At 48.2% G+C, this 26658-nt stretch overlaps 10 non-coding genes across 10 annotated transcripts in view; all 10 read left to right on the top strand.

The window, feature by feature from the left end:
- The first annotated feature begins 341 nt into the window (after window positions 1–341).
- Window positions 342–413, top strand: TRNAM-CAU (transfer RNA methionine (anticodon CAU)). Its single transcript has one exon. It is a non-coding gene; the product is annotated as a tRNA-Met (tRNA).
- Window positions 414–6272: 5859 nt separating this feature from the next.
- Window positions 6273–6344, top strand: TRNAM-CAU (transfer RNA methionine (anticodon CAU)). Its single transcript has one exon. It is a non-coding gene; the product is annotated as a tRNA-Met (tRNA).
- A 194-nt stretch (window positions 6345–6538) lies between these two features.
- TRNAM-CAU (transfer RNA methionine (anticodon CAU)) lies at window positions 6539–6610 on the top strand. The gene has a single exon. It is a non-coding gene; the product is annotated as a tRNA-Met (tRNA).
- Window positions 6611–23397: 16787 nt separating this feature from the next.
- Window positions 23398–23469, top strand: TRNAM-CAU (transfer RNA methionine (anticodon CAU)). Its single transcript has one exon. It is a non-coding gene; the product is annotated as a tRNA-Met (tRNA).
- A 204-nt stretch (window positions 23470–23673) lies between these two features.
- TRNAM-CAU (transfer RNA methionine (anticodon CAU)) lies at window positions 23674–23745 on the top strand. The gene has a single exon. It is a non-coding gene; the product is annotated as a tRNA-Met (tRNA).
- Window positions 23746–23944: 199 nt separating this feature from the next.
- On the top strand, window positions 23945–24016 carry TRNAM-CAU (transfer RNA methionine (anticodon CAU)). The gene has a single exon. It is a non-coding gene; the product is annotated as a tRNA-Met (tRNA).
- Window positions 24017–25025: 1009 nt separating this feature from the next.
- On the top strand, window positions 25026–25097 carry TRNAM-CAU (transfer RNA methionine (anticodon CAU)). The gene has a single exon. It is a non-coding gene; the product is annotated as a tRNA-Met (tRNA).
- Window positions 25098–25300: 203 nt separating this feature from the next.
- TRNAM-CAU (transfer RNA methionine (anticodon CAU)) lies at window positions 25301–25372 on the top strand. Its single transcript has one exon. It is a non-coding gene; the product is annotated as a tRNA-Met (tRNA).
- Window positions 25373–26373: 1001 nt separating this feature from the next.
- Window positions 26374–26445, top strand: TRNAM-CAU (transfer RNA methionine (anticodon CAU)). The gene has a single exon. It is a non-coding gene; the product is annotated as a tRNA-Met (tRNA).
- Window positions 26446–26642: 197 nt separating this feature from the next.
- Window positions 26643–26658, top strand: part of TRNAM-CAU (transfer RNA methionine (anticodon CAU)) — a 72-nt gene continuing 56 nt past the window's right edge. The window contains exon 1 of the tRNA in view: window positions 26643–26658. This exon is cut by the window's right edge and continues 56 nt beyond it. This is a non-coding gene — a tRNA (tRNA-Met).

Here is a 26658-nt window from a genome sequence, read left to right as displayed (position 1 = left end):
AAAAAAAAAAAAAAGACTCCTCTCGTTTATTACAAATATAAACAAATTTACATTGCACGCTGGAGCAGCAGAGTGGCGCAGTGTAAGCGTGCTGGGCCCATAACCCAGAGGTCCGTGGATCGAAACCACGCTCTGCTACATATTTCCTTTATTTCATTTTGGTGCCATTTAACATAAAGAGCATATCAGCGCAGTAATTTGGTCTCTTATAGCCCTAATTGCCCTCCGAGAAATGCTCTCTTGTGCTCCGCGCTCGTGTTTCTCGCCGTAAAAAAAAAAAAAAAAAAAAGACTCCTCTCGTTTATTACAAATATAAACAAATTTACATTGCACGCTGGAGCAGCAGAGTGGCGCAGTGGAAGCGTGCTGGGCCCATAACCCAGAGGTCCGTGGATCGAAACCACGCTCTGCTACATATTTGCTTTATTTTATTTTGGTGCCATTTAACATAAAGAGCATATCGGCGCAGTAATTTGGTCTCTTATAGCCCTAATTGCCCTCCGAGAAATGCTCTCTTGTGCTCCGCGCTCGTGTTTCTCGCCATAAAAAAGAAAAGACTACTCTCGTTTATTACAAATATAAACAAATTTACATTGCACACTGGAGCAGCAGAGTGGCGCAGCGGAAGCGTGCTGGGCCCATAACCCAGAGGACCGTGGATCGAAATCACGCTCTCCTACATATTTCCTTTATTTCATTTTGGTGCCATTTAACATAAAGAGCATATCAGTGCAGTAATTTGGTCTCTTATAGCCCTTATTGCCCTCCGAGAAATGCTCTCTTGTGCTCCGCGCTCGTGTTTCTCGCCCTAAAAAAACAAAAAGACTACTCTCGTTTATTACAAATATAAACAAATTTACATTGCACGCTGGAGCAGCAGAGTGGCGCAGCGGAAGCGTGCTGGGCCCATAACCCAGAGGTCCGTGAATCGAAACCACGCTCTGCTAAATATTTCATTTATTTCATTTTGGTGCCAGTTAACATAAAGAGCATATCAGCGCAGTAATTTCGTCTCTTATAGCCCTAATTGGTCTCCGAGAAATGCTCTCTTTTGCTCCGCTCTCGTGTTTCTCACCCTAAAAAAAAAAAAAGACTACTCTCGTTTATTACATATATAAACAAATTTACATTGCACGCTGGAGCAGCAGAGTGGCGCAGCGGGCATTCTGCTTCCGGCTCCCGAGCTGAACGGATCGCGGGATCATGGGCTCCAATGGAGCGGCATATGCGGCTGTTAGCCGCGGCAACAGGCTTTCGACGGAAGAAGATAAAGATTACCAAATAATTTTGCCTCGCCTACCTACAGGACGTATTGTTTTGAACACAGTTTTTTTGCACGGCGACGCTCGTGTTCGCCCGTTTCGTGTAGAAGATTTTCGAGACGCGCTTCAAGCTGTTGGTATGCTCTCTGGCGTCGTCGCCCTTGGAGCATACCAAATAAACCATGTATGGGCGGTGACGATGAAGACAGCCGAGGCTGCCGAAAAGGTGGCGGCCCTAAAGGAGCTGCAGGTGAAGGGGCGTCGCTGCCTGGTCATCGACCCCAAGGAACAACAGGTGAAGCTTCGTATCCACTGGCTTCTGCATGGGGTGGACGACGAAGACGTCAAGACCGCGCTGGCCTCCTTCGGCAAGGTGACGGAAGTGACCCGGGAGCGCTGGCGAGTGGATGGCGTTTCCGACAAGGGCTCGACGACCCGAGCAGTGCTGCTGCAGCTGAAGGCAGGAATGAAAGTCGACGACCTGCCCCACCAGATCCGCGTCGCCGGCGAGCTTGCGCTGGTGGTAGCCCCAGGACGTCCCATGCAGTGCCTGCGCTGCCGGGGCTCTGGCCACGTTCGTCGTGAATGCAAGGTTCCCCGTTGCTCGCGGTGCAGGCGTTTTGGACACAACGACGCGGACTGTGTGCGTTCATACGCAGTAGCCGCGGGTTCGGCGGAGAGCGAGCCGTCGACGTTAGACCATGTAATGGACGTGACCGAGGCGGAGGAAGCGGCCACGGGAGCTGGAAACGGCAAAGTGGCGGCAGAAACCGGCGCGACGACCAAGCAAGCCGAAGGAGGAAGGAATATCCCTCCCCCCAAAGAACCAGCAGCTACAGTCGAGAGCGTGAAGACGGCCCCGCAAGAAAACGAGAGCCACCAGCCAGCTACGGATGCAACGCAGGCAGAGGCGGACGACAACGCGACCCCTGCTAGCGCCCGCGTCGAATCCGTCTCGGCACCGGTCAAGAGATCCCTGCAGCACGAGGAGAAAGTCGACGGAAAGGCCGGCGGTGACTCCAAGGCACCACCCGCTAAGACGCTACCTGGAAGGCGCTCCACCCTCAAGCCTAAGCCGAACCTGGAGACTGACCGTAGGCTTACCCCGAAGCCGACCAAAGAGGAACCCGGGCGACGGCCGCCGGATGGCCACGGAGGCGTCTAGCGGTCAGCTAGACGTTAAGGTGAGCACCATGCTCCGGGCCTTCTCCCCTTCCGGTTTTCACCAATAATGGCTACCAACCCGTCGCTTAGCCTCGGCACGCTAAACGTTCGAGGTCTGGCCGCCAAAAGGAAACAGAGTCAGGTTTACAGACTACTAGTGGACCACGACCTCGACGTTTTAGCAGTGCAAGAAACCAAGGTAGACGGCGAGGAGGAGACCGGGAGCATGGTGCAAAGGTTCACGTATAACTACTATACGGTAGTGAGCCACGCCTTAGGGACTTCGGCAGGGTGTGTGCTGTTCGTGAGGAAGCTCCCTGGTCTTGTTATAGATGGTTACTTCTCCTGTACTTCTGGTCGACTTGTCTTTTGTGACTTCAGCTATTGTAATGTCCAATGGCGCGTGTTTTGCATTTATGCGCCTAATACTGTGCAAGAGAGGGCAAATTTCTTTTTGAGTTTAAAGCATCACTTACATGTGCAAAAAATGATAGCCTGTGTAGGCGACTTCAACTGCGTATTGAAAGCTGAGGATAGGTCTGCACGTCGCGTGGTTTGTGACAAAAGTGGTGATATCCTGGCGCAGATCACACACGAATTCGAATTAGAAGATATCGCAGAATGTTTTCGCGGTCACGGAGACGTAAGCTACACTCACTTTCAGGGCACAAGTCACGCACGCTTAGACCGTATCTATCTTTCATATGATTTAGTTGAAAAATGCCAGTGCTACACAGTTACGGCCATATCATATTCTGACCACTGCCTGGTAAAATGCACGGTGGGCAGGAAGAAAGAACGAAACAAGTTCGTCTGGGAACTGTGGAAATTGAATGCAGAGCTGTTACGGGATGAAACTTTTAACGAAAATGTAGTGGCTGCTCTGAATTCTTTTGGAACAGACAGTTCTACGAAATTTGGTGAGGAATGGGAGTTGCTGAAGCAAAGCATTAAATTGAAGGCAATCGAAAGAAGTAGCGTACTGCGATATGAACAAAAGGCCAGAGAAAAGGATTTAACAACATTGCTAGAAAAATTTGCGAAGCTTGAATGCATGCAACCTGGCGCCTATCAACAAGATATGCGCGCCGTTAAGAAGAAGCTTGAGGTATTCGACGAAGATCGCTTCCGAGGTGCGCTAGTGCGCGCCAGAGCAGAAAGGCTATCATGCGGGGAAACGCCAACGAAAAGAGCACTGGGGTTAGAAAAAAAGCACTCGAGACGTAAGCAGATTGAGGCTATCGAATATGAAGGGGTGGTATTAACGGATAACAATAATATAGGGCGTGCTTTCTTTGAGCATTACAAAGAACTTTTTACATTCAGGCCTGTCAACATGCACGATTTCAAGAAATTATTTTTGCAACGAATCCCACAGCTGTCAAGTGAGGTTAAAGAAACCTTAGAACGACCATTAACAGAACATGAAGTGATGAAAGCCATCGAAGACCTGAATCCTGGGAAGTCGCCAGGTCCAGACGGTCTTTGTGCCGCATGGTACAAATCGTTCAAAAGCCACCTAGCTCCTATCTTAACAGCAGTTTTCAATGAAGCATATGAACTGAAAATACTTCCACCATCCTTTGGCCAGTCCCATACAGTACTAATACCGAAAACAGAAGAGACCGAAAAGCTCAAGCAACTTTCCTCCTACAGACCCATAGCGCTTACTAACTGTGACTACAAAATATTGATGAAGGTGTTGGCACGACGGGTCCAGTCAGTTATTCAGGAAGTAGTCGGCCCACACCAGACGTGTGGTATTCGTGGAAGAACCATTTTCACTAACATCCATAAAATGAAGTGTGTGCTGGAGTGTTGTGACGCCATGTGCGATGCAGTAGCCATCCTCCAGCTAGACTTGGAGAAGGCGTTTGATTGTGTTTCTCACGACATATTGCTTACCATCCTTGAACACGTTAATTTTGGCCACATAATCGCTGAAGGGGTGACCATGGCGTACCGGAGCTGCTATACCAGACTTATAATTAATCAGATGTTGGGGGCCCCCATTAACGTGAAGCGCTCCGTTCGCCAGGGTTGTCCACTCAGTCCACTCCTGTTTTGTGTCTACATAGAAACGCTATGTCTGGCCATCATTGAAAATGAACGTATTAAGGGGTTTAGTCTTCAATCAGCAGAAGTGAAGCTACTGGCATACGCTGACGATGTGGCTGTGTGCTGTAAGGACAAACAAAGTGTATTGAATACTGTTAATATCGTCAAAAAGTTTGGTAACGTCACTAACAGCTACGTTAACTGGCAGAAATGTTTGGGGTTTTGGCATGGAAGATGGGCGTCTACACCAGACCACTCTTCGAACGTAAACTGGGCCACGACGCCAGTTAAGTACCTTGGAGCACCCCTTGATGCCTACAAGGACAGTAGCGAGTACTGGAAGGAGCGGATAAAACAACTAAAAGAAAAAGCCGACCGATGGAACGCCTGTTACCTATCAATATTCGCGAGAGCTACAGCGTGCAACATGTTTCTCGTGACAAAGATCTGGTACGTAATGCAGGTACTACAGTGCTCTCGTATCATCAAGCTGGGAGCGATGTAGCCGAGATAATCTCTTCCGGCGCGTGAAGGATGGTGGTCTGGGGTTGGCGCACCTCTTCTTGCGTCAACTGGTGAATAGATTCTCCTTCTTTCGAGATACAAACGACCCATTTCTGCGCACGGTGATCCAAATGAGGCTGTCAAGATCACTTCCCGAATTCGTTGTAGGTACGGAAATAATGCCAGGACCAGTCCGTGGTTTCTTTCGGGAAATAGTTCAGAGTGTTTCCTTTTTGCGTGTTCGTTTTTCAAGTGCATATTTGTGGAGTGTAAAACGGAAAAAGTTATATCGTGATTTATGTGACAGTGTTTTGCTGGTATCTATGTACAGAGCCCCGTACAGTGGAGGCCCAGGCCTAGATGTATTGAAAAGGGTGAAGAAGATGCCAGTTCAACCAGCCACTAAATCGTTCTTTTTTAAATTACACACTGGTACTGTACCTGTTAAAATCTTCCTTGAACAACGTGGGTTCTACATGCCATGGGGAACCCACTGCCTTATATGTAAAAAAACAGAAAGCATAGATCTTGTCTTCATCCACTGTTGGGAAGGGGTCTTTTTCTGGGACGTGCTACAAAGGACTCTAAAAATGGAGCTACCTATAGATCCCCACGGAATCAGGTTTCTGCCAGTATATGACGACGAAGGTTTCCCGTACGACCTGATCATGCTTACGGGCCTCCACAGTTTATGGCGCGCAAGAATGGCGGGTTACCATTGTGACCCGGATGCCCGACCGGCGCGTCTGTACTTTTGTGAATCCATGCAACGGTATGTGGAAGTGATCAAGATGCAACAGCCTGTTCCTGAGTGGCTGTCGAGGGTTGAACCCCTTACAGCACTAAAGGAATTTTAATCCGACAACGTCATGCCACAGTAGCGGACGGCAGCGAATGTAAATATTACTGTTCCTTGTTCCGTTTGTGTATTCATCCCTTTTTGCTTCTTTGGTCTTTGTTTATATCATTTAGGAATTTGTGTTGTGTTATGTCGAGGACTGGCAATAAAGAAAAAAAAAAAAGAGTGGCGCAGCGGAAGCGTGCTGGGCTCATAACCGAGAGGTCCGTGAATCGAAACCACGCTCTGCTAAATGTTTCCTTTATTTCATTTTGGTGCCATTTTACATAAAGAGCATATCAGCGCAGTAATTTGGTCTCTTATAGCACTAATTGCCCTCCGAGAAATGCTCTCTTGTGCTCCGCGCTCGTGTTTTTCGCCATAAAAAAGAAAAGACTACTCTCGTTTATTACAAATATAAACAAATTTACATAACACGCTGGAGCAGCAGAGTGGCGCAGCGGAAGCGTGCTGGGCTCATAACCCAGAGGTCCGTGGATCGAAACCACGCTCTGCTACATATTTCCTTTATTTTATTTTGGTGCCATTAAACATATAGAGCATATCGGAGCAGTAATTTGGTCTCTTATAGCCCTAATTGCCCTCCGAGAAATGCTCTCTTGTGCTCCGCGCTCGTGTTTCTCGCCATAAAAAAGAAAAGACTACTCTCGTTTATTACAAATATAAACAAATTTACATTGCACACTGGAGCAGCAGAGTGGCGCAGCGGAAGCGTGCTGGGCCCATAACCCAGAGGTCCGTGGATCGAAACCACGCTCTGCTACACATTTCCTTTATTTCATTTTGTTGCCATTTAACATAAAGAGCATATCAGCGCAGTAATTTGGTCTCTTATAGCCCTAATTGCCCTCCTAGAAATGCTCTCTTGTGCTCCGCGCTCGTGTTTCTCGCCATAAAAAAGAAAAGACTACTCTCGTTTATTACAAATATAAACAAATTTACATTGCACGCTGGAGCAGCAGAGTGGCGCAGCGGAAGCGTGCTGGGCCCATAACCCAGAGGTCCGTGAATCGAAACCACGCTCTGCTAAATATTTCATTTATTTCATTTTGGTGCCATTTAACACAAAGAGCATATCAGCGCAGTAATTTGGTCTCTTATAGCCCTAATTGCCCTCCGAGAAATGCTCACTTGTGCTCCGCGCTCGTGTTTCTCGCCATAAAAAAGAAAAGACTACTCTCGTTTATTACAAATATAAACAAATTTACGTTACACGCTGGAGCAGCAGAGTGGCGCAGCGGAAGCGTGCTGGGCCCATAACCCAGAGGTCCGTGGATCGAAACCACGCTGTGCTACATATTTCCTTTATTTCATTTTGGTGCCATTTAACATAAAGAGCATACCAGCGGAGTAATTTGGTCTCTTATAGCCCTAATTGCCCTCCGAGAAATGCTCTCTTTTGCTCCGCGCTCGTGTTTCTCGCCGTAAAAAAAACAAGACTCCTCTCGTTTATTACAAATATAAACAAATTTACATTGCACGCTGGAGCAGCAGAGTGGCGCATTCTGCTTCCGGCAGCCGAGCTGAGCGGTTAGCAGAATCATGGGCTCCAGTGGAGCAGCGACAGCGGCCACTTCTGGCCGCGGAACCAGGCTAAACGACGATAAGGATTATGCCTTTATTTTGCCGCAACTGCCTAAAGGTCAAGTAGTGATTATTACCGTCTTTTTGCACGGTGATGTACGTGCGAGACCGTACAAGGTGGAAGATTTCAGGGACGCCCTTCTGTCGACGGGCCTGCTGCCTAATGTGGTATGCATAGGGGCGTACCAGATCAACCACGTCATGGCAGTGACCTTCAATGATGCGACTGCCACAAGAAGAATGCTGGACCTTAAGGAACTTCAAGTTAAGGGACGATGATGCGTCATCGTTGACCCGCAGGATCAGCAGGTGAAGCTAAGGCTTCACTGGCTGCTGTACGGCGTTGCCGACGAGGACGTTCGGACGGCATTCGCGGCGTTCGGCAAGGTGGAGGAGGAGAGCCGGGAGCGATGGCGCGTCGAAGGCATGGCAACGAAGACCTCAACCACCAGGACCGTCATTCTCAAATTGAGAAGCGGCATGAAAGTGGAGGACCTGCCACATCAGATACGCGTCGGCGGAGAGTTGGCCTTGGTCGTCGTGCCCGGTCGAGCGATGCAGTGCCTGCGCTGCCACGGCACGGGACACGTCCGCCGTGAGTGCAGAGTCCCCCGATGTACCTTATGTAGACGTTTCGGCCACGTCGACGATGACTGCGTAAGATCTTATGCCACCGTAACAGGTCCAGTAGCTAGTGACGTTGCCGCAGAGCACGTCATGGACGTGGCCGAAGCGGAGGACGCTGCTAAAGGAACGCTAGACAAGGTCTCGACAGCGACAGCCAGTGGGACGACGCCTTTGGGCGTGGTCAGCAAGGTGGCTGATACTACCGTGAAGCCGAGTGGGATGCTGCAGGTCGCGACCGCTGAGGTCCAGTCTACGCGGAGCAGTAGTGAGGACCCGCCCGACAACGATGCGACGGCAATGCAGCAGGAGGAGGCCGTCCTCGATTGCGACCGGACTTCGACTCTTGGAGCGCCAGTCAAGCGCCCCCATGACCAGACTAAGGACCGCAACGACGGTGCGACCGGCACCAGCGAAGGGCCGCCGACAAAGACACCTCTTGGGAGGCGCACGAGCTTGAAACCAAAGCCGAACGTCCCACCTGAGAGAAAGCCTGCGGACAAAGTGGCGCCCACAAACAACGCCGGGAAGCCGGGAGGTCCCGGAGGCGGCTAGCCGAGGGCTGGTCGTGAACGGTAAGCACCATGCTCCGGGCCTACTTTTTTCTTTAGCTCAACATGGCACAGATACCGTCCCTTAATATTGCCACTTTAAACGTGAGAGGGTTGGCGGCTAGTCGTAGGCGAAGTCAGGTGCTACGGTTGGTCACTGACCACGATATAGACGTACTAGCCGTCCAGGAGACTAAGGTTGACGGGGAGGAGGAGACCGGGAGCATGGTGCGCCGTTTCACGACCAGGTATTTTGCGGTGGTAAGCCATGCCTTAGGCACCGCTGGGGGGTGCATTCTTTTTGTGAAGAAACTGCCTGGACTGCACATTCAAAGTATTTTTTCTTGTCAGTCTGGAAGGCTTGTTTTTTGTGATATTATTTTGTGTGATGTTGAGTTCCGCGTCATATGTGTATATGCGCCGAATTCAGTAGACGAGCGCGCCCTTTTCTTTTCGAACCTTTCGCAGTATGTTCGATGTGATAAGCGCGTTATACTGCTAGGAGACTTTAATTGTGTAATGAGCGCTAGAGATAGAGCCAATAATGCTGGTGTGCGGGACAGAAGCAGTGAAATCTTATCAAAACTAATTAGTGAAAATGAACTCGAAGACGTTTTTGAGTGTCTGGAAGGGGGGCGTGATGTGACTTTTACACGTTTTCAGGGCAGTAGCCATGCGCAGTTGGACCGAATCTACATTTCGCTGGATACAATTCCAAGATGCCACGGTTATTGTGTAGTACCCATATCGTTCTCAGATCATTGTCTCGTAAAATGTAATGTCGGTATAGGGAAAAGCAAACATGCGTTTAATTGGGAGATCTGGAAAATGAATGCGTTGTGATTAAATGATGAATCTTTCGTAAAGGGAGTACAGGATGCTGTTAATGAAATACGCGAAGATGCAGCTGAAACAATAGCAGAAAAGTGGGAATGTTTTAAACAAAAGGTTAAAATGAAAGCCATAGAAAGGTCAAGTTGTCTTAAATTTGAGAGGGAATATAAAGAAAAGGGTTTGCGAACACTACTTCAGCAGCTGATAACGCTTGAGTGCAGAGAGCCTGGTCTGTACAAAGACGATGTGCGGAGCGTCAAGGAAAAGCTTGAACAGATCGACAAAGAACGTTACCAAGGTGCCATCGTGCGAGCAAGAGCAGATTCACTAGCGGCAGGGGAGACGCCCACTAAAAGGGCGCTCGGGTTGGAGAAGGCTCACGGACGACAAAACCATGTCGATAACCTTTTAATCAATGGAGCCGTTGTTGACGATAACGAGAGCATAGCCCACGCCTTCTTCCAGTACTACCAGTCGCTCTTTGCATTTCAGGAAGCGAATTTAGAGGGTTTCAAAGCAGACTTTCTGCATCGCATGCCGCGTTTGAGTGATGAAACTAAGGAGCGATTAGAAGGGAAAATAATGGAGAGGGAAGTCGAAAAGGCAATCGACGACTTGAACTTGGGCAAGTCACCGGGACCAGACGGACTCAGTGCGGCGTTATATAAGACATTTAAAAGAGAACTGGCCCCTATATTAGTAGGAGTATCTAATGATGCGTACGTGCAGAAATCATTGCCACCTTTTTTTGGGAAAGCGCACACCATTCTAATTCCGAAGAATGATAAATTAGATAAACTGAGATTAGTATCATCCTACAGGCCCATATCACTAACAAACATTGATTATAAGATATTTATGAAGATCTTAGCGACTAGACTTCAAGGCGTAATAAAGGAAATAGTCGCAGACCATCAAACATGTGGAATCAAAGGGCGGTCAATTTTTTCGAACATCCATAAGATGCGGTGTGTGCTCGAGTGCTGTGACGTCACTGGTGGCGGCGTTGCAGTTCTTCAGCTTGATCTTGAGAAAGCGTTCGATTGTGTTGCTCACGTTATTTTGTTCGCCATACTGGATCATGTTAATGTCGGTACCATCATCACTGAGGGCGTGGCCTTGGCGTACCAGAACTGCACTACAAGGTTAATTGTTAACAAGTCTCTGGGGGCCCCCATTAACATCATGCGTTCAGTGCGCCAAGGCTGTCCCCTCAGTACTCTGTTATTTGCTATCTACATAGAAGCAATGTGTGTAGCGATCACCGCAAACAACAATATACGTGGTTTTAGGTTAGCAGAAACCGAAGTGAAGCTGCTAGCGTATGCTGACGACGTTGCAGTGTGTTGCACAGACGAACCAAGTGTGACTGAAACAATTGCTGTAGTAAAACATTTCTGTGACGTCACGGGCAGCAGAGTCAATTGGGGCAAATCCCTCGGGCTGCGGCACGGGGAGTGGTTTTCAGCACCGGAGTACTTCGCTAATGTCAAGTGGGTGAAAACTCCGACGAAGTATCTTGGTGTTCCCCTCGATAGGTACAAGAGCAGCGATGAGTACTGGAAGAACCAAACTAATGAAACGAAACAAAAAGTGGACAAATGGACAAGCACTAACCAGTCTATTTTTTCAAGGGCAACAATTTGTAATATGTTTTTTATAGCGAAGTTATATTATGTTATGCAAGTGCTGCATTGTTCTAGAGCAAATGTGCAAAGGCTGCACAGAGTGTTTGCGGTCTTCATCTGGAGTTCATCATGGGAGAGATGTAGCCGAACAAATTTGTTCAGAAGGGTGAAGGACGGGGGTGTGGGCTTGATGCATCTTTTTGTTCGCCAACTTGTCAACCGCTTTTTGTTTTTTCGAGATGTGCGAGATCCGTTTCTGCGCACCGTATGTCAGATCAGGTTGAGCGACGCATTGCCGACACATGTTGTTAGTACGGCAAGCATGACCGGAAAACTTCGAGGTTATTTTAAGGAAGTGGTCGACAGCGTGCGTTTCCTGTCAGTTCGTTTTTCAAATGATTATCTGTTTGAAGTTAAAAGGAAAAAACTGTATAATGATGTGTGCGACATTGTGTTCCCAGTGCCGTTATACAGAACCATATACAGTGGAGAGCCAGGACAAGACGTCCTTAAACGGGTGAAACGAATGCAGGTGCCACCGGGGGTTAAAACCTTCTTTTTTAAGCTCCACACAGGAACGCTCTCTGTGAAAACGTTTGTGGAAGAACGAGGCTGTCTTGTGCCGTGGGGATCCCACTGCTTGATCTGTCAGAAGCCGGAGACCATTGATCACGTTTTCTTGCATTGCTGGGCGGCTGTTTTCCTTTGGGACGTGCTAAAGCGAACGCTGAAAAAGGAGTTACCGGTGGACCCCCAATGAATCAGGTATCTGCCAATTAAAGATGAAGACGGAGTACCGTATGATCTTATTATGCTGAACGCCCTCCACTCTATATGGCGAGCTCGCATGGCCGGGTACCATTGCGACGTCGACGCTCGGCCAGCGCGTATGTATTTCAGAGAGTGTATGTCCTTATTTATTGAAATGCAGAAAATGCAAAAGTGTGTACCGGATTGGCTGTCGAGGCTCGAACCTCTGACAGTCATGAAGGAATTTTAATTTGACAACGTCAGTCCTATGCGGATAGACGGCTTTGTAGCGCTTTTTTGTTTCTCGTCTTCGTTTTCTCTTACAAGAGGCTTGCATTTGTGTCATGAGTGTGAAATTCATATGTACGATGTTATGTTAAAAACCGGTAATAGATAAAAAAAAAAGCAGCAGAGTGGCGCAGCGGAAGCGTGCTGTGCCCATAACCCAGAGGTCCGTGGATCGAAACCACGCTCTGCTACATATTTCCTTTATTTTATTTTGGTGCAATTTAACATAAAGAGTATATCAGCGCAGTAATTTGGTCTCTTATAGCCCTGATTGCCCTCCGAGAAATGCTCTCTTGTGCTCCGCACTCGTGTTTCTCGCCCTAAAAAAAAAAAAAAGACTACTCTCGTTTATTACAAATATAAGGAAATTTACCTTGCACGCTGGAGCAGCAGAGTGGCGCATTCTGCTTCCGGCAGCCGAGCTGAGCGGTCAGCAGGATCATGGGCTCCAGTGGAGCAGCGACAGCGGCCACTTTTGGCCGCGGAAATAGGCTCAACGATGATAAGGATTATGCTTTTATTTTGCCGCAGCTGCCTAAAGGACAACTGGTGATTAACACCGTCTTTTTGCACGGTGATGTACGTGCGAGGCCGTACAAGGTGGAGGATTTCAGGGATGCCCTTCTGCCGACGGGCCTGCTGCCGGATGTGGTATGCATAGGGGCGTACCAAATCAACCACGTCTGGGCAGTGACCCTCTGCGATGCAACTGCAACGAAAAGGCTGCTTGCCCTGAAGGAACTTCAAGTGAACGGACGACGGTGCCTCATCATTGACCCGCAGGACCAACAGGTGAAGCTTAGGCTTCACTGGCTGCTCTACGGCGTTGCCGACGAGGACGTCCGGACGGCTTTCGCGGCTTTCGGCAAGGTGGAGGAGGTGAGCCGGGAACGATGGCGCGTTGAAGGCATGGGAACCAAGACCTCAACCACCAGGACCGTCCTTCTCAAGCTGATGGCCAGCATGAAGGTGGAAGACCTCCCCCATCAGATCCGCGTCGGTGGAGAGTTAGCCTTGGTCGTCGTTCCCGGTCGACCGATGCAGTGCCTGCGCTGCCACGGCACGGGACACGTCCGCCGTGAGTGCAGAGTACCGCGTTGTACCCGGTGCAGACGTTTCGGCCACGTCGACGCTGAATGCGTGAAGTCCTATGCCGCTGTGACAGGCCCACCAGTGAATGATGTTGCGGCAGAGCACCTCATGGATGTGGCCGAGGCGGAGGACGCGGCTAAAGGAACCGGTGACATGGTGTCGACAGAGACAAGTAGTGGGACGACGATTCTGGAGGTAGACGGCAACGCGGCTGAGGCTACTCAGAAGCCGAGTAGGACGGAACGGGATGCTACGACCCAGGGGCAGGCGACGGGAAATGTCAGTGAAGACGCAACTGACGACGCGACCGCAATGCAGGAGGACGACGGCGTCACCGACGACGACCGTACTGGGGATCTTGCTGCCTCCGTCAAGCGCACCCACGACCAGACGAAGGACCGCGAGGATCGGGCACCCAGCACCAGTGAGGGACCACCGACGAAGACGCCTCATGGGAGGCGGATGGGCTACAAGCCAAAGCCCAATGTACCGCCTGAAGGGAAGCCTGCCGACAAAGCGGCCACGTCTAAGGACACCAACAAACCGGGAGGTCCCGGAGGAGGCTAGCCGAGGGCTAGTCGTGAGCGGTAAGCACCATGCTCCGGGCCTACTGTACTTTTCTTTTAGATCAAGATGGCTCAAATACCGTCCCTGAGGATTGCCACATTAAACGTGAGAGGGCTGGCGGCTAGTCGTAGGCAAAGTCAGGTCCTACGTTTGGTCACTGACCACGACATAGACGTACTAGCCGTCCAGGAAACTAAGGTTGAAGGAGAGGAGGAGACCGGGAGCATGGTGCGACGTTTCACGACTAGGTATTTTGCGGTGGTTAGCCATGCTGTAGGTACGGCTGGAGGGTGCGTTCTTCTTGTGAAGAAGCTGCCTGGACTGCAGATTCAGAGCCTTTTTTCGTGTCAGTCAGGAAGGATTGTTGTTTGTGATATTGTTATGGGTGATTCAGAGTTCCGCATCATATGCGTATATGCGCCGAATTCAGTAGATGAGCGCGCCCGTTTTTTTTCGAACCTTTCACGATATGTTTGTTGTAATATGCGCGTGATGATGTTAGGGGACTTTAATTGTGTGTTGAGTGCTGGAGACAGAGTCAATAATGCAGGTGTGCGTGACCGAAGCAGTGAAGTGTTATCAAATTTAATTAATGAAAATGAACTCGATGATGTTTATGAATGTCTGGAAGGGGGGCGTCAAGTGACTTTTACACGTTTTCAGGGCAGCAGCCATGCGCGTTTGGACCGAATGTACATTTCATTGGATATGATTCCAAGATGCCACGGTTACTGTGTAGTACCAGTGCCGTTTTCAGATCACTGCCTTGTGAAATGTAACGTAGGTATAATGAAAAAGCGACATGTATTTAAGTGGGATATGTGGAAACTGAATGCCTTGTTACTAAATGACCAGCCCTTTTTACAGGTAGTACGGGATGCGATTAATGAAGTTCAATGTGATGCTGTGGGAACAATCGTCGAGAAGTGGGAATGTTTTAAAGAAAAGATTAAAATGAAAGCAATAGAAAGATCCAGTTGTAAAAAATTCGAGAAGGAAATGAAAGAAAAGGGTTTCAGAACACTGCTTGGGCAGCTGCTAACGCTTGAGTGCAAAGAGCCTGGTGCGTACAAAGACGATGTGCGAAACGTCAAAGAAAAACTTGAACTGTTTGACAAGGAACGCTATCAAGGAGCCATCGTGCGAGCACGAGCCGATGCACTAGCGGCAGGGGAGACGCCCTCTAAAAGGGCGCTGGTACTTGAGAAGGCGTAAGGACGAAGAAACCATGTCGAGCAGATTTTAGTGAATGGGAATGTCGTTGAAGACAGTGAAAGCATTCAGCGCTCCTTCTTTCAGTACTATCACTCGCTCTTCGCATTTCAGGAAGCGAATGTTGAGGGTTTTAAAGCAGGTTTTCTGCATCGCATGCCACGTTTGAGCGATGACGTAAAAAAGCGATTAGAGGAAAAAATAAGGGAGAGAGAAGTCGAAAAGGCAATCGACGATTTGAACTTGGGTAAATCACCGGGACCTGATGGACTCAGCGCGGGTCTATATAAAGCTTTTAAAAGAGAGCTGGCGCCTTTGCTTGCGCATGTATTTAATGACGCATACGAAAAGAAATCATTACCACCTTCCTTTGGAAAAACGCACACCATTCTAATACCGAAGAGCGATCAAATAGACAAACTCAGATTTGTGTCATCCTACAGACCGATTTCACTAACAAACGTCGATTATAAAATATTTATGAAGGTTTTAGCTAGCAGGCTTCAAGGCGTCATCAAGGAAATAGTCGCAGGCCATCAAACTTGTGGCATCAAAGGGCGATCTATTTTTTCAAACATCCATAAGATGCGATGTGTGCTCGAGTGCTGTGACGTCATCGGTGGCCGTGTTGCAGTACTTCAGCTCGACCTAGAGAAAGCGTTCGATTGTGTCGCTCACGTTATTTTGTTTGCCATCTTAGATCATGTTAATGTCGGTTCCATCATCACTGAGGGCGTGGCCTTGGCGTACCAGAACTGCACAACAAGATTAATTGTTAACAAGTGTCTGGGGGCCCCCATTAACATCAGGCGTTCAGTGCGCCAAGGCTGCCCCCTCAGTCCGCTATTATTTGCTATCTACGTAGAAGCAATGTGTGTAGCAATTAATGAAAATGACGGAATACGTGGTTTCAGATTGGCAGCGACCGAAGTGAAGTTGCTCGCATATGCAGATGACATTGCAGAGTGTTGCACTGACAAACCAAGTGTAACGGAAACCATATCTGTAGTACAACATTTCTGCGCCGTAACGGGTAGCAGAGATAACTGGGGCAAATCGCTAGGCCTGTGGCACGGGGACTGGTTTTCTGCACCCGACTATTTCGCGAACGTGAACTGGGTGAAAACTCCGACCAGGTATCTGGGTGTTCCCCTCGACAGGTATAATAGCAGCGACGAATACTGGAGGAACCAAACCAAGGAACTGAAAGAAAAAGTAGACAAATGGAAAAGTACTAACCTGTCCATTTTTGCAAGAGCGACAATTTGTAACGTGTTTTTTATTACTAAGTTATATTACGTCTTGCAAACGCTGTATTGTTCTAGAGTAAATGTGCAAAGGCTGCACAGAGTGTTCGCAGTTTTCATCTGGGGATCAACATGGGAAAGGTGCAGCCGAACAAATTTGTTCAGAAGAGTGAAGGATGGGGGTGTGGGCCTGGCGCATCTTTTTGTTCGTCAAGTTGTAAACTGATTTTTGTTTTTTCGCGATGTTCGCGATCCTTTTCTGCGCGCCGTATGTCAGCTAAGGTTGAGTAACGCTTTGCCGGCACATGTTGTTAGCACGGCAAATTTGACTGGAACTCTGCGTGGTTATTTCAAGGAAGTTGTTGACAGTGTACGCTTCCTTTCTGTTCGTTTTACAAATGATTACCTTTGTGATGTGAAAAGGAAAACATTGTATAGAGATGTATGCGACATTGTTTTCCCAGTGCCCTTATACAGAGCCACATACAGTGGAGTGCCAGGACAGGATGTACTTAAAAGAGTAAAACAGATGCAGGTGCCACCAGGGGTAAAGACCTTCTTCTTTAGGCTACACACAGGAACGCTCTCCGTGAAGACGTTTCTGGAGGAACGGGGTTGTCTCGTACCTTGGGGGTCGCACTGCTTGATATGCAAGAAGCCCGAAAATATAGATCACGTTTTCCTACATTGCTGGGCGGCAGTTTTCTTCTGGGACGTCTTAAAGCGAACCCTGAAGAAAGAGCTGCCGGTGGACCCCCAAGGTATCAGGTATCTGGCCATTAAAGATGACGACGGGGTTCCCTATGACTTTGTTATGTTAAATGCTCTACACTGTATATGGCGGGCTCGTATGGCAGGGTACCATTGCGATCCTGATGCTAGGCAAGCTCGTGCTTACTTCAAGGAATGTGTGTCGCGATTTATTGAAATGCATAAAATACAAGAATGTGTACCGGATTGGCTGTCGAGGCTAGAACCCCTGACAGCCATGAAGGAATTTTAGTATGACAAAGCCAGTCCAATATGGACAGACGGCTTTATTGTGCGGTTTCTTTCCTTACGCACCTTCCGTTTTTTTTTCCTCCTCCAACGGTTGGAATTTGTGATACACAAGTGTGTGCTCACTGTACTGTCTGAGTAATGTCGAAGACCGGCAATAAATTAAAAAAAAAAAAAGCAGAGTGGCGCAGCGGAAGCGTGCTGGGCCCATAACCCAGAGGTCCGTGGATAGAAACCACGCTCTGCTACATATTTCCTTTATTTTATTTTGGTGCCATTTAACATAAAGAGCATAACAGCGCAGTAATTTGGTCTCTTATAGCCCTAATTGCGCTCCGAGAAATGCTCTCTTGTGCTCCGCGCTCGTGTTTCTCGCCCTAAAAAAGAAAAGACTACTCTCGTTTATTACAAATATAAACAAATTTACATTGCACGCTGGAGCAGCAGAGTGGCGCAGCGGAAGCGTGCTGGGCCCATAACCCAGAGGTCCGTGGATGGAAACCACGCTCTGCTACATATTTCCTTTATTTTATTTTGGTGCCATTTAACATAAAGAGCATATCAGCGCAGTAATTTGGTCTCTTATAGCCCTGACTGCCCTCCGAGAAATGCTCTCTTGTGCTCCGCGCTCGTGTTTCTCGCCCTAAAAAAAAAAAAAAAAAAAAAAAAAAAAGACTACTCTCGTTTATTACAAATATAAACAAATTTACATTGCACGCTGGAGCAGCAGAGTGGCGCAGCGGAAGCGTGCTGGGCCCATAACCCAGAGGTCCGTGGATCGAAACCACGCTGTGCTACATATTTCCTTTATTTTATTTTGGTGCCATTTAACATAAAGAGCATATCAGCGCAGTAATTTGGTCTCTTATAGCCCTGACTGCCCTCCGAGAAATGCTCTCTTGTGCTCCGCACTCGTGTTTCTCGCCCTAAAAAAAAAAAAAAGACTACTCTCGTTTATTAAATATAAACAAATTTACATTGCACGCTGGAGCAGCAGAGTGGCGCAGCGGAAGATTCTGCTTCCGGCTCCCGAGCTGAACGGATCGCGGGATCATGGGCTCCAATGGAGCGGCATATGCGGCTGTTAGCCGCGGCAACAGGCTTTCGACGGAAGAAGATAAAGATTACCAGATAATTTTGCCTCGCCTACCTACAGGACGTATTGTTTTGAACACAGTTTTTTTGCACGGCGACGCTCGTGTTCGCCCGTTTCGTGTAGAAGATTTTCGAGACGCGCTTCAAGCTGTTGGTATGCTCTCTGGCGTCGTCGCCCTTGGAGCATACCAAATCAACCATGTATGGGCGGTGACGATGAAGACAGCCGAGGCTGCCGAAAAGCTGGCGGCCCTGAAGGAGCTGCAGGTGAAGGGGCGTCGCTGCCTGGTCATCGACCCCAAGGAACAACAGGTGAAGCTTCGTATCCACTTGCTTCTGCATGGGGTGGACGACGAAGACGTCAAGACCGCGCTGGCCTCCTTCGGCAAGGTGACGGAAGTGACCCGGGAGCGCTGGCGAGTGGATGGCGTTTCCGACAAGGGCTCGACGACCCGAGCAGTGCTGCTGCAGCTGAAGGCAGGAATGAAAGTCGACGACCTGCCCCACCAGATCCGCGTCGCCGGCGAGCTTGCGCTGGTGGTAGCCCCAGGACGTCCCATGCAGTGCCTGCGCTGCCGAGGCTCTGGCCACGTTCGTCGTGAATGCAAGGTTCCCCGTTGCTCGCGGTGCAGGCTTTTTGGACACAACGACGCGGACTGTGTGCGTTCATACGCAGTAGCCGCGGGTTCGGCGGAGAGCGAGCCGTCGACGTTAGACCATGTAATGGACGTGACCGAGGCGGAGGAAGCGGCCACGGGAGCTGGAAACGGCAAAGTGGCGGCAGAAACCGGCGCGACGACCAAGCAAGCCGAAGGAGGAAGGAATATCCCTCCCCCCAAAGAACCAGCAGCTACAGTCGAGAGCGTGAAGACGGCCCCGCATGAAAATGAGAGCCACCAGCCAGCTACGGATGCAACGCAGGCAGAGGCGGACGACAACGCGACCCCTGCTAGCGCCCGCGTCGAATCCGTCTCGGCACCGGTCAAGAGATCCCTGCAGCACGAGGAGAAAGTCGACGGAAAGGCTGGCGGTGACTCCGAGGCACCACCCGCTAAGACACTACCTGGAAGGCGCTCCACCCTCAAGCCTAAGCCGAACTTGGAGACTGACCGTAGGCTTACCCCGAAGCCGACCAAAGAGGAACCCGGGCGACGGCCGCCGGATGGCCACGGAGGCGTCTAGCGGTCAGCTAGACGTTAAGGTGAGCACCATGCTCCGGGCCTTCTCCCCTCCGGTTTTCACCGATAATGGCTACCAACCCGTCGCTTAGCCTCGGTACGCTAAACGTTCGAGGTCTGGCCGCCAAAAGGAAACAGAGTCAGGTTTACAGACTACTAGTGGACCACGACCTCGACGTTTTAGCCGTGCAAGAAACCAAGGTAGACGGCGAGGAGGAGACCGGGAGCATGGTGCAAAGGTTCACGTATAACTACTATACGGTAGTGAGCCACGCCTTAGGGACTTCGGCAGGGTGTGTGCTGTTCGTGAGGAAGCTCCCTGGTCTTGTTATAGATGGTTACTTCTCCTGTACTTCTGGCCGACTTGTCTTTTGTGACTTCAGCTATTGTAATGTCCAATGGCGCGTGTTTTGCATTTATGCGCCTAATACTGTGCAAGAGAGGGCAAATTTCTTTTTGAGTTTAAAGCATCATTTACATGTGCAAAAAATGATAGCCTGTGTAGGCGACTTCAACTGCGTATTGAAAGCTGAGGATAGGTCTACGCGTCGCGTGGTTTGTGACAAAAGTAGTGATATCCTGGCGCAGAGCACACACGAATTCGAATTAGAAGATATCGCAGAATGTTTTCGCGGTCACGGAGACGTAAGCTACACTCACTTTCAGGGCACAAGTCACGCACGCTTAGACCGTATCTATCTTTCATATGATTTAGTTGAAAAATGCCAGTGCTACACAGTTACGGCCATATCATATTCTGACCACTGCCTGGTAAAATGCACGGTGGGCAGGAAGAAAGAACGAAACAAGTTCGTCTGGGAACTGTGGAAATTGAATGCAGAGCTGTTACGGGATGAAACTTTTAACGAAAATGTAGTGGCTGCTCTGAATTCTTTTGGAACAGACAGTTCTACGAAATTTGGTGAGGAATGGGAGTTGCTGAAGCAAAGCATTAAATTGAAGGCAATCGAAAGAAGTAGCGTACTGCGATATGAACAAAAGGCCAGAGAAAAGGATTTAACAACATTGCTAGAAAAATTTGCGAAGCTTGAATGCATGCAACCTGGCGCCTATCAACAAGATATGCGCGCCGTTAAGAAGAAGCTCGAGGTATTCGACGAAGATCGCTTCCGAGGTGCGCTAGTGCGCGCCAGAGCAGAAAGGCTATCATGCGGGGAAACGCCAACGAAAAGAGCACTGGGGTTAGAAAAAAAGCACTCGAGACGTAAGCAGATTGAGGCTATCGAATATGAAGGGGTGGTATTAACGGATAACAATAATATAGGGCGTGCTTTCTTTGAGCATTACAAAGAACTTTTTACATTCAGGCCTGTCAACATGCACGATTTCAAGAAATTATTTTTGCAACGAATCCCACAGCTGTCGAGTGAGGTTAAAGAAACCTTAGAACGACCATTAACAGAACATGAAGTGATGAAAGCCATCGAAGACCTGAATCCTGGGAAGTCGCCAGGTCCAGACGGTCTTTGTGCCGCATGGTTCAAATCGTTCAAAAGCCACCTAGCTCCTATCTTAACAGCAGTTTTCAATGAAGCATATGAACTGAAAAGACTTCCACCATCCTTTGGCCAGTCCCATACAGTACTAATACCGAAAACAGATGAGACCGAAAAGCTCAAGCAACTTTCCTCCTACAGACCCATAGCGCTTACTAACTGTGACTACAAAATATTGATGAAGGTGTTGGCACGACGGGTCCAGTCAGTTATTCAGGAAGTAGTCGGCCCACACCAGACGTGTGGTATTCGTGGAAGAACCATTTTCACTAACATCCATAAAATGAAGTGTGTGCTGGAGTGTTGTGACGCCATGTGCGATGCAGTAGCCATCCTCCAGCTAGACTTGGAGAAGGCGTTTGATTGTGTTTCTCACGACATATTGCTTACCATCCTTGAACACGTTAATTTTGGCCACATAATCACTGAAGGGGTGACCATGGCGTACCGGAGCTGCTATACCAGACTTATAATTAATCAGATGTTGGGGGCCCCCATTAACGTGAAGCGCTCCGTTCGCCAGGGTTGTCCACTCAGTCCACTCCTGTTTTGTGTCTACATAGAAACGCTATGTCTGGCCATCATTGAAAATGAATGTATTAAGGGGTTTAGTCTTCAATCAGCAGAAGTGAAGCTACTGGCATACGCTGACGATGTGGCTGTGTGCTGTAAGGACAAACAAAGTGTATTGAATACTGTGAATATCGTCAAAAAGTTTGGTAACGTCACTAACAGCTACGTTAACTGGCAGAAATGTTTGGGGTTTTGGCATGGAAGATGGGCGTCTACACCAGGCCACTTTTCGAACGTAAACTGGGTCACGACGCCAGTGAAGCACCTTGCAGCACCCCTTGATGCCTACAAGGACAGTAGCGAGTACTGGAAGGAGCGGACAAAACAACTACAAGAAAAAGCCGACCGATGGAACGCCTGTTACTTGTCAATATTCGCGAGAGCTACAGCGTGCAACATGTTTCTCGTGACAAAGATCTGGTACGTAATGCAGGTACTACAGTGCTCTCGTATTAATGTGCAGAAACTGCACCGCGTGTTCGCTGTATTCGTGTGGGCATCAAGCTGGGAGCGATGTAGCCGAGATAATCTGTTCCGGCGCGTGAAGGATGGTGGTCTGGGGTTGGCGCACCTCTTCCTGCGTCAACTGGTGAATAGATTCTCCTTCTTTCGAGATACAAACGACCCATTTCTGCGCACGGTGATCCAAATGAGGCTGTCAAGATCACTTCCCGAATTCGTTGTAGGTACGGAAATAATGCCAGGACCAGTCCGTGGTTTCTTTCGGGAAATAGTTCAGAGTGTTTCCTTTTTGCGTGTTCGTTTTTCAAGTGCATATTTGTGGAGTGTAAAACGGAAAATGTTATATCGTGATTTATGTGACAGTGTTTTGCTGGTACCTATGTACAGAGCCCCGTACAGTGGAGGCCCAGGCCTAGATGTATTGAAAAGGGTGAAGAAGATGCCAGTTCAACCAGCCACTAAATCGTTCTTCTTTAAATTACACACCGGTACTCTACCTGTTAAATTCTTCCTTGAGCAACGTGGGTTCTACATGCCATGGGGAACCCACTGCCTTATATGTAAAAAAACAGAAAGCATAGATCATGTCTTCATCCACTGTTGGGAAGGGGTCTTTTTCTGGGACGTGTTACAAAGGACTCTAAAAAAGGAGCTACCTATAGATCCCCACGGAATCAGGTTTCTGCCAGTATATGACGACGAAGGTTTCCCGTACGACCTGATCATGCTTACGGGCCTCCACTGTTTATGGCGCGCAAGAATGGCGGGTTACCATTGTGACCCGGATGCCCGACCGGCGCGTCTGTACTTTTGTGAATCCATGCAACGGTATGTGGAAGTGATGAAGATGCAACAGCCTGTTCCTGAGTGGCTGTCGACGGTTGAACCCCTTACAGCACTAAAGGAATTTTAATCCGACAACGTCGTGCCACAGTAGCGGACGGCAGCGAATGTAAATATTACTCTTCCTTGTTCCGTTTGTGTATTCATCCCTTTTTGCTTCTTTGGTCTTTGTTTATATCATTTAGGAATTTGTGTTGTGTTATGTCGAGGACTGGCAATAAAGAAAAAAAAAAAAAGAGTGGCGCAGCGGAAGCGTGCTGGGCCCATAACCCAGAGGTCCGTGGATCGAAACCACGCTCTGCTACATATTTCCTTTATTTTATTTTGGTGACATTTATCATAAAGAGCATATCAGCGCAGTAATTTGGTCTCTTATAGCCCTGATTGCCCTCCGAGGAATGCTCTCTTGTGCTCCGCGCTCGTGTTTCTCGCCCTAAAAAAAAAAAAAAAAAAAGACTACTCTCGTTTATTACAAATATAAACAAATTTACATTGCACGCTGGAGCAGCAGAGTGGCGCAGCGGAAGCGTGCTGGGCCCATAACCCAGAGGTCCGTGGATCGAAACCACGCTCTGCTACATATTTCCTTTATTTTATTTTGGTGCCATTTAACATAAAGAGCATATCAGCGCAGTAATTTGCTCTCTTATAGCCCTAATTGCCCTCCGAGAAATGCTCTCTTGTGCTCCGCGCTCGTGTTTCTCGCCCGAAAAAAAAAAAAAAAAAAAGAGACTACTCTCGTTTATTACAAATATAAACAAATTTACATTGCACGCTGGAGCAGCAGAGTGGCGCAGCGGAAGCGTGCTGGGCCCATAACCCAGAGGTCCGTGGATCGAAACCACGCTCTGCTACATATTTCCTTTATTTTATTTTGGTGCCAATTAACATAAAGAGCATATCAGCGCAGTAATTTGGTGTCTTATAACCCTAATTGCCCTCCGAGAAATGCTCTCTTGTGCTCCGCGCTCGTGTTTCTAGCCCTAAAAAAAAAAAAAAAAGACTACTCTCGTTTATTACAAATGTAAACAAATTTACATTGCACGCTGGAGCAGCAGAGTGGCGCAGCGGAAGCGTGCTGGGCCCATAACCCAGAGGTCCGTGGATCGAAACCACGCTCTGCTACATATTTCCTTTATGTTATTTTGGTGCCATTTAAGATAAAGAGCATATCGGCGCAGTAATTTGGTCTCTTATAGCCCTAATTGCCCTCCGAGAAATGCTCTCTTGTGCTCCGCGCTCGTGTTTCTCGCCGTAAAAAAAAAAGAAAGGCTCCTCTCGTTTATTACAAATATAAACAAATTTACATTGCACGCTGGAGCAGCAGAGTGGCGCAGCGGAAGCGTGCTGGGCCCATAACCCAGAGGTCCGTGGGTCGAAACCACGCTCTGCTACATATTTCCTTTATTTTATTTTGGTGACATTTATCATAAAGAGCATATCAGCGCAGTAATTTGGTCTCTTATAGCCCTAATTGCCCTCCGAGTAATGCTCTCTTGTGCTCCACGCTCGTGTTTCTCGCCCTAAAAAAAAAAAAGACTACTCTCGTTTATTACAAATATAAACAAATTTACATTGCACGCTGGAGCAGCAGAGTGGCGCAGCGGAAGCATGCTGGGCCCATAACCCAGAGGTCCGTGGATGGAAACCACGCTCTGCTACATATTTCCTTTATGTTATTTTGGTGCCATTTAAGATAAAGAGCATATCAGCGCAGTAATTTGGTCTCTTATAGCCCTAGTTGCCCTCCGATAAATGCTCTCTTGTGCTCCGCGCTCGTGTTTCTCGCCCTAAAAAAAAAAGAAAGACTACTCTCGTTTATTACAAATATAAACAAATTTACATTGCACGCTGGAGCAACAGAGTGGCGCAGCGGAAGCGTGCTGGGCCCATAACCCAGAGGTCCGTGGATCGAAACCACGCTCTGCTACATATTTCCTTTATTTTATTTTGGTGCCATTTAACATAAAGAGCATATCAGCGCAGTAATTTGCTCTCTTATAGCCCTAATTGCCCTCCGAGAAATGCTCTCTTGTGCTCCGCGCTCGTGTTTCTCGCCCGAAAAAAAAAAAAAAAAAAAGAGACTACTCTCGTTTATTACAAATATAAACAAATTTACATTGCACGCTGGAGCAGCAGAGTGGCGCAGCGGAAGCGTGCTGGGCCCATAACCCAGAGGTCCGTGGATCGAAACCACGCTCTGCTACATATTTCCTTTATTTTATTTTGGTGCCATTTAACATAAAGAGCATATCAGCGCAGTAATTTGGTCTATTATAGCCCTTAATTGCCCTCCGAGTAATGCTCACTTGTGCTCCGCGCTTGTGTTTCTCGCCCTAAAACAAAAAAAAAAAAAAGACTACTCTCGTTTATTACAAATGTAAACAAATTTACATTGCACGCTGGAGCAGCAGAGTGGCGCAGCGGAAGCGTGCTGGGCCCATAACCCAGAGGTCCGTGGATCGAAACCACGCTCTGCTACATATTTCCTTTATGTTATTTTGGTGCCATTTAAGATAAAGAGCATATCGGCGCAGTAATTTGGTCTCTTATAGCCCTAATTGCCCTCCGAGAAATGCTCTCTTGTGCTCCGCGCTCGTGTTTCTCGCCGTAAAAAAAAAAGAAAGGCTCCTCTCGTTTATTACAAATATAAACAAATTTACATTGCACGCTGGAGCAGCAGAGTGGCGCAGCGGAAGCGTGCTGGGCCCATAACCCAGAGGTCCGTGGGTCGAAACCACGCTCTGCTACATATTTCCTTTATTTTATTTTGGTGACATTTATCATAAAGAGCATATCAGCGCAGTAATTTGGTCTCTTATAGCCCTAATTGCCCTCCGAGTAATGCTCTCTTGTGCTCCACGCTCGTGTTTCTCGCCCTAAAAAAAAAAAAGACTACTCTCGTTTATTACAAATATAAACAAATTTACATTGCACGCTGGAGCAGCAGAGTGGCGCAGCGGAAGCATGCTGGGCCCATAACCCAGAGGTCCGTGGATGGAAACCACGCTCTGCTACATATTTCCTTTATGTTATTTTGGTGCCATTTAAGATAAAGAGCATATCAGCGCAGTAATTTGGTCTCTTATAGCCCTAGTTGCCCTCCGATAAATGCTCTCTTGTGCTCCGCGCTCGTGTTTCTCGCCCTAAAAAAAAAAGAAAGACTACTCTCGTTTATTACAAACATAAACAAATTTACATTGCACGCTGGAGCAACAGAGTGGCGCAGCGGAAGCGTGCTGGGCCCATAACCCAGAGGTCCGTGGATGGAAACCACGCTCTGCTACATATTTCCTTTATTTTATTTTGGTGCCATTTAACATAAAGAGCATATCAGCGCAGTAATTTGGTCTCTTATAGCCCTAATTGCCCTCCGAGAAATGCTCTCTTGTGCTCCGCGCTCGTGTTTCTCGCCGTAAAAAAAAAGAAAGACTCCTCTCGTTTATTACAAACATAAACAAATTTACATTGCACGCTGGAGCAGCAGAGTGGCGCAGCGGAAGCGTGCTGGGCCCATAACCCAGAGGTCCGTGGATCGAAACCACGCTCTGCTACATATTTCCTTTATTTTATTTTGGTGCCATTTAACATAAAGAGCATATCAGCGCAGTAATTTGGTCTATTATAGCCCTTAATTGCCCTCCGAGTAATGCTCACTTGTGCTCCGCGCTCGTGTTTCTCGCCCTAAAAAAAAAGAAAGACTACTCTCGTTTATGACAAATATAAGCAAATTTACATTGCACGCTGGAGCAGCAGAGTGGCGCAGC

Source organism: Dermacentor variabilis, unplaced genomic scaffold (genome assembly GCF_050947875.1).
Source record: "Dermacentor variabilis isolate Ectoservices unplaced genomic scaffold, ASM5094787v1 scaffold_13, whole genome shotgun sequence".
NCBI classification, from domain to species: domain Eukaryota; kingdom Metazoa; phylum Arthropoda; class Arachnida; order Ixodida; family Ixodidae; genus Dermacentor; species Dermacentor variabilis.
This window is presented reverse-complemented; position numbering and strand designations above follow the sequence as displayed.